The sequence below is a fragment of the Solea senegalensis genome, linkage group LG2 (assembly GCF_019176455.1).
Source record: "Solea senegalensis isolate Sse05_10M linkage group LG2, IFAPA_SoseM_1, whole genome shotgun sequence".
NCBI classification, from domain to species: Eukaryota; Metazoa; Chordata; class Actinopteri; order Pleuronectiformes; family Soleidae; genus Solea; species Solea senegalensis.
Window position 1 is genome coordinate 14,944,461 of NC_058022.1, and position 7,227 is coordinate 14,951,687.

The following is a 7,227-nucleotide window of genomic DNA, read 5'->3' on the forward strand; positions in this document are numbered from 1 at the left end:
TCTTACAGAGCATGCCTGTTGTAACGGAAGAAAAATGAGGAATCAATGTGGACCACAAGAGAACACGCGGCACAACCCTCACTGTCACAAGATACACATGCAGTATTTGCACTCACCGCTAATGGCAGAAAAAAAATCCTGACCTTTTGTGAGCCAATTATTGTTAAAAAGAAGAAAGAAAAAAAAAAAGAGAAAAGAAAGATCGCAGTGGAAATCTGGGAGGCTTCATTTGATTTGACAAACGAGTCACGAGGCCAGAGAGTAAAACCCAAGAGTCAATACCATCACGATTGATTTGGGAAATTGTGAAAGTAACGTGTTAGGGCCAAAGACTACAGACACACTTAGTTGGGTTTTAACAAGTCTCACGGGGATTAAGTCACAAATGAAAGTAGTCATTGGGAGTAAGTAAAGCGCTAAACGCAAAAATCTATTACTATATATATATATATATATATATATATATATATATACTGTATATAAATCATATTGTTTATATACTTTGAAATCTATGCTGCATATAACTAATTAAAAAACATATACTAAATGTGCAATTAATCATTCCACTGAAACAGATCCAAACATGACATTTTCACAGTGCAGTGAAAGCTAATTAGCTATTTAGTAGAAGGCAGTTAGAAGTCGAATAAATGGCAGAACAACGACTAAAAGGTAGTTCAAAACAGACAAACAGTACTCATAGTGAAAGGAAATAGTTGAAATTGTTGGATTTAAACAACAGATGGTTTATAAAGATGTTGAAATGGTAGGTAATGTTTAGCCTATTGCTTAATGAGTAACCAGTGGAAAGAGTTAGCTTTAATGGACAAACAGCAGCTAAAGATAAGCAACACATAGTGGAATATCTGAAGTAAAATCGAGTTAATAGTTAAAATGACGGGTTAATAGTAGAATGATAGCTATAATAATTGCTTAAACTAAGGGAAAATGCTTGAAAAATAAACAGCAGGGGTCAAAAGCAAAAGAGCATTGGACTGAACTGTTCCACTGCAGCCAGCTAAAGGAAGAGTCCCATCTTTGATCCAAATACACGTCAAGAGGCAGGATTTGAAGTAATCTGCATTGTCACACCGTGTCTGTGTTTGGACAAAGTTATGGACTCATTCTTTGTGGTTTGACACAAGAGTGGGTCACTCTCCACACACCCCGCCCCCCCCCATATCCAGCCACTGCCAGATCCCTCTAGGCCATGTTGCCCTGCTTAATTCTCTCTTCATTGCACATTCCAGCAGGCCGATGTCATCCTCAGACCTCACTGAGTGCTTCATCCGAGTATTGGAGCCAGTGGGCAGTTGTTGAGCCACTGCAGAGGTGAATGACTGCTGCCAAGTTTAAGCTGAGAGCTGAATAAGGCATTTCACAGGAGTGGATAATGCAATCCAGCAAAGTGCCTGACAAACAGGCCAAGGACAGTGTGTGTCTCTGTCTCATGATGGTCTGTCTGAGCTTGGGAGAGCCACCCTCGTCTCAAAACAGCTGATCCATACTGCTGTTGGGCTTGCACGCGGAGGAATACTATCACTGAAAATACTCAAAATATTCTAAATATATAGGCATAATATCTACGACGATATCATGATATTGTGATAACAGCTCTGTAGTCATCATACCATCGAAAACACAGCTGACTGTGACTGACTGTGTGCACCAACCCACAGGAGGGAGGGTCAGGTCAGCACCACTAAAAGCCATTAAAGCAACTCATACCTTAAGCACTGTATAATATAAAACTAGAGTGGCTTTGCCGTGAAATATCCCTTTAAAAGAGATGGATTGGAGAAGCGGTTTCCTTTGCACTCATCTGTGCACAGAGCGGTGGGGGAGACAGTAACACTCCCTTGGGTAGCTGGAAAACAGACTTCATGCTGTCACTGGGGGGCGTGAATGGAAATAGGCTGATTTCTCAATTCAGGCCCAGCGGTTTGCGACATCTGATCCTCGCACAGTCAGCGCAGTCAAGGCCCTTTGCCTTGATTATTGGCAAGTGTCCCACGCCGAGTCTGTAAAATCATGTCTTGTATGACCTGCACATGCATGCCACGTAACTGGACACTCTTCACACAAAGCCCCAGTGAAACGGAGGCCAGTGAAAGAGTAGACTGTGATTATTCCAGTCCATATGAAACCCTCCCCTGCACCAAGGATCGTGAATCAACCCGTCAGGAGCCCAGGTCTGTGTGTTTCTCTGAATAGGTGTCTCAGGTCCAAACAAACACACAAATAAGGAACTGCTTGTGCAGCTGGCACCTTGTTCCCAGAGCCAGAGTGCGACATGCAGCGCAGCCGCCCAGTCCAAAATGCCAGAGGGACATTTACAGAGTGTTCCTCATGGTAAACCTCCCTGCCTTTGAACTTGTTTGCTCGAAATTCCCCACCAGAGTGTAACATGGAGCTGTGACTGCCGGCTAACAGGGCAGTAACAGTGGCTCCTCTGTGTGCAGAGGGCACGCAGGGCCCCTCAGAGCGGCCCAGTGCTGCCACAGCTGGAATCCTTTAGTGACAGCTGAAGGGCCAGAGGGCTTGGCAGACACAGCCAGCTGTCTACCTGAAACAAAACACACACCAAAAAAAGGGAGCCCAGTGTCCTCTCAGACACCGATACCTGGGTGTGGCTGGCACTGAATGAATCAATTTAAGTTCCCCCTGTAGAACAGGTAACGTCTCAAGTGGGCAAGAATGACACACGTCAGTATACAAGCGTGTTCTAACCAGTCCAAGCAGCCGCCTCATGTGAAATCAGTGCAGAAATGGTGAGATCCAGCAGTGAGTGAGTGAATGAGTGCGTGAGTGAGTGAGTGAGGGCTTCCCCCCCTACATGAATCCTCAACTTACCATTGATGTAATGTGGGTTAATAGAGCAGGCTGCTGTAATCCTCAGGACATTATCAGCCAGTGTAGATGTGACATGAACGCACCATCGCGCCCTACACTCACCTCACCTGTGCAGCCTCTGGAAACTAAAAATGTTTTCTTTACAATTGACATGTAAAGAAATAAAAACATTAAAGGCTGGCTGATCATTTAAATGTCACATACACTGAGTGCAGAGCGTCTGCATGCGTGTGCATTTTGCAGACACACACACACAGAGTTTCACAGTGTCTTGTGCAATGCAACCAGTCACACACACACTGGAGGACAGATAAGGACACTTACTGGCTGCAAATAAAGAATTCCCACACAGTGATAGTTATTTCCCCCTCCCTAGAAATCAACAGGATCATAAAACAACACGGCAAAGATACTCCCAGGACTTACCCCTAATCTCCTCAAACAAGTTGAATCACTTCCCCCCTAAGAGCACATACACACACACACACACACACACACAGGCAGGCAGGACTTCGCTGCACGATTCTTACCCCTTCTTTGCAAATGCGGCGCTTTTCCACACACACACAAGTCAGTCTGTACGTTCCTGCAGAGAAAGGAGATATTACATCCACGTCCAGTGGCTGTGGTGGTGGGAGTGGCGGGGAAATGAGACGAGAGGAGTTTTAGATGCAGCCGCAGAGGAGGCGTTTTGCGGTCGCCATGGCGGACGACTGAGCGAGTGAGGCCGGGGAGAGACGGGATTACATTGAAGCGAGCGGAGGATCCACTGCCGGTGCCTTTACTTAGACAATGAAGGAGGTGCAGGAGCCTCCACCTCCTCAGCAGCAGCGACGGGGTCGCGATGGAGCAGCGGCTCCATCTAGCGACGACAGCCGGAACAACTCCTTCGCTCTCGCTCTCAATCCATTAGCTGTTGGGTTTGACCTGACGAATATGACCCCTGGCTCTTTATTGCATAGCAACTATTTTGACCATATTTTATACTGGACAGTTTACTCAGGAATATAAATAAATATAATAAGTTACTAATAATAATAAGTTACTAATAATATTATGCCACTAATTTCTTGGTATTACTAATTACGTCAGATCCTCATGAAGGGTGATGTGCGAAATTGAAACTGAAAACCTTTCTTCTTTATCAATATTGATATTTCAATATTAATGTGACGACTTAACATTAACAACTTGTGCCATTATATTTACTTTTATATGCACACTATGTGTGTTTTACATTTTTTGTGCAGTTATCCTGTAGAATAGTCCTCCATGGTCATATCTGTATCTGTAAAATAAACAGTGTACATAGTTCTTTGATTATGTTTTCTCTTTAAATCAGCATCATTTGCATGCTTTATCTTGTTTCCATTTTGGAATTAAAACATTTAAATTGAATTGAGACAGGGAGAGAGAGATGTTAGTCAAGTCAAAGTCAGTTTATTGTCAATTTCTGCAATACATACACAGACATATTCAGGAATTTAAATTTCTTGACTCTCGGTCTCCCTGACTTTGCGTTATAGTTGTAATGTTTTACTTTTAATGTAATGTAATCCCTTACACTACTTGTTTCTGGGGAAAAGCAGTAATAGTACAGTAATCTATTAGAGAGTAATGCATTGCTAAGTCAGGACAATGACCCAGCATGCACTCTGGAGGAACCTAAGCCATCCTTCATTTCATTATTTACACCTGCAGCCATTTTCCTACCGTGAAAATGTAAATATGTTTGTATAATAGTTTAGTGAGGGTCCACACGGTGAAGTAGTGGGTGCATGGGTTCTCTCCGGGTTCTCCGGCTTCCTCCCACAGTCCAAAAACATGCAATGTAGGGATTGGACACAAAATTGACCATAGATGTGAGAGTGAATGGTTGTTTGTCTCTATGTGTGTGGCCCAGCTGTCCAGGGTGTACCCCGCCTATCGCCATAGCTGATGTACCCCCCGCAACCCTCTGGTGGAGGATAAAGCCGTTGATGATGATGATGAAGTGTATAGTGTTTGTGTTTCAAAGCCTTAGAATAAACTTTGTACTTTAGGCATACCAGATATACATTATCTCACCATTAGATGTCAGTATTTCTTACACACTAGATATTTAAAGGGACTATTTTATTTACACCAGGAGTAGAGTCATTGGCGTTGTACCTATAGCAAGTCCTTTGAACCTTTGTTAGCTTGTGTGAATATGTATTGCAGATATACAGTATATTATCTCTGGTCAAAAGGAACATTTCAGATTTCCACCATGACATTCTTCTTATCCAAAATTGTCATTCCAGATATCCACAACTTCACTCTCCCTTGGACCTAGTTTCTCTCTTTGCCTTTGCCCCAAGTCCTTGACTCCTGCAGGCGAGCCTCCACATCTAGCCTAGACCATAGAGTTATAGGGAGTATTTTCCTGCCAGTGAGAATGTGGCAAGGAGCAGGCACACAATAGAGACAAGGGGGAAACATTTCAGTCTTCCATTCCAGTGCTCGTCCGTTATCCCCATCCACAAGAGTGAGTGATGTGGAGGCACCAGTCTCAGCCAAAGCCCCCCAGGTCAACCATCCAGAAACAGGAGAACAAGGGAGTAGCAATTAACAAGTTATTTAAAAAGCAGATGTCAGTGAAGTACATCACTCATGTGCATTCAGCTGTTGTAATTAAAAGATGTGTTCAATACACAAATCTAACAAGATTAAAGGCACCTTTTGCACTGATGTCTGTGATTTCCCCCCCATCTAATCATACACCTCAAAATAAATTGAACAAGACACTTTAAGTGTCTGATAAGTCACAAGACAAATACATGTATGTGTGATGATGATATGTGATTTGAAAGATAAAAGTACAAATTCTAATATACTGTATGTTTTTTTAACACTGATTTCACTCAATCATATAATAACTAATAAGTATACTGTAACTCTAGTGATCTAAAAGATGAAAACACTTTTATTGCACCTCCTTTGGGCTCCATTTATAGCCTCTTAACCAAATCTCATATGTGATGGACAGCTTAGCTTTGAGTAGCTGATCCTTTGGAGCTCTGGATGTCACATGGCAGCTTTTCACTATGGAAACAACCTACAGTTGTCCAACATATTCAACTTCCTGATCAACTTTCCCTCCTTCATCTCCAATAAATACTTAATCTCAATAAAAAGCATGTAAAACTGCATATTTAAGTTAAATAGCAATGGATTCTGTATCCGATATGAAGTGATCACTACACAAGTGGAATTCATTGCCTGTGGGTTCCCATTGTCTTCTCAGCTGTGATTCTCCTCTGCAGGAAAGAGACTAAAGGAGAGTCAGCAGATAGTTTCAGAGATGGAGCAATTGCCTCAGGTCATGTGCGCTCTGTGTTTATCTGATGAGAGATGAGGCCAGAGAGTGGCAGTCTCTAAATGGGAGTGTTTTAATAATCTGTGAAGATTAACAGTGATCCCGCCTACTGCGGCTTTAACTACAAATACTGGCAAAACCTCCACCAAAATAACAAATTGAGAGCGAGACCTTGAAAAATAAGTGATGCGCATTAAAATGTGCGAAGGAAAGTAGCTGAGAAAGGGACCAAGTGTACGCGCGGTTGACTGCATATAAATAACAACTAGGCTGCAAAATTTAATAAATGTGTGATAAAAGCAGTGGTCTTCAGATAATAAGCAACATTTGTGTTCATTTTTGTGGTGACTAAATCACCAGTGAGTTTTCCAGTGAGGTCATTTTCAGGATGTGGATCACAAAAATTTTATTGTTATCATTATTAATAAACGTTTCCTAACAAATGTTTTAAAAAAAAAACAATCAAGCCAAATCAAATACTACAGGGAGAAAAAGACTCAAAGATGTGCAGCATCTGCCTGGCCTGGTTGGGGTGAAAGGAAAAATAGGGGACAGAGGGGAGGTGAGGGACAGAAAGGAGGGGAGAGAGAAAAAAGAGAGAAGGAATAACAAGGAGATAAGATGAGAGATGGACACAATAAATCATCATATCAACACAACTTTCTCCAAGATCTCTGTATGTGTGAGTGTGAGAGTGGATGGTTGTTTGTCTCACCCTATGTCAGCTGGGATTGACACCAGCGTCCCCCGTGACCCTCATGTGGAGATAAAGCGGAAGAAGATGAATGAATGAAGGCCAACCAGAGAGAGGGGAACAAGCAGCAAAATAACAAAAACAAACCAACATTAAAACATAAACAATAAGAACTATGATTATTATCAGAATGATTGTAAATAGTAATAATAACAATTGTTTTACTGTTATTGGATGTTACAGCTGATCAAGCAGAGGCAGTGAAAGGGTTCAGGAATGAGGTTTCATCCCCTTCTTTCTGTGGAGCTTGTGAACCTCATCACACGCGCCATTAAAAAAG

The 7,227-nt window shown here is 42.2% G+C and overlaps 1 protein-coding gene across 2 annotated transcripts in view; it reads right to left on the reverse strand.

Annotated features, from left to right (window-relative positions):
- Nucleotides 1–3,625, reverse strand: part of LOC122760649 (FERM, ARHGEF and pleckstrin domain-containing protein 1-like) — a 45,790-nt gene extending 42,165 nt beyond the window's left edge. For both annotated transcript variants that reach the window (XM_044015800.1, XM_044015792.1), the window contains exon 1: nt 3,384–3,625. The gene's annotated coding sequence lies outside the window, so the exon portion shown is untranslated. The remainder of the gene's footprint in view (nt 1–3,383) is intronic.
- Nucleotides 3,626–7,227: the final 3,602 nt, after the last annotated feature.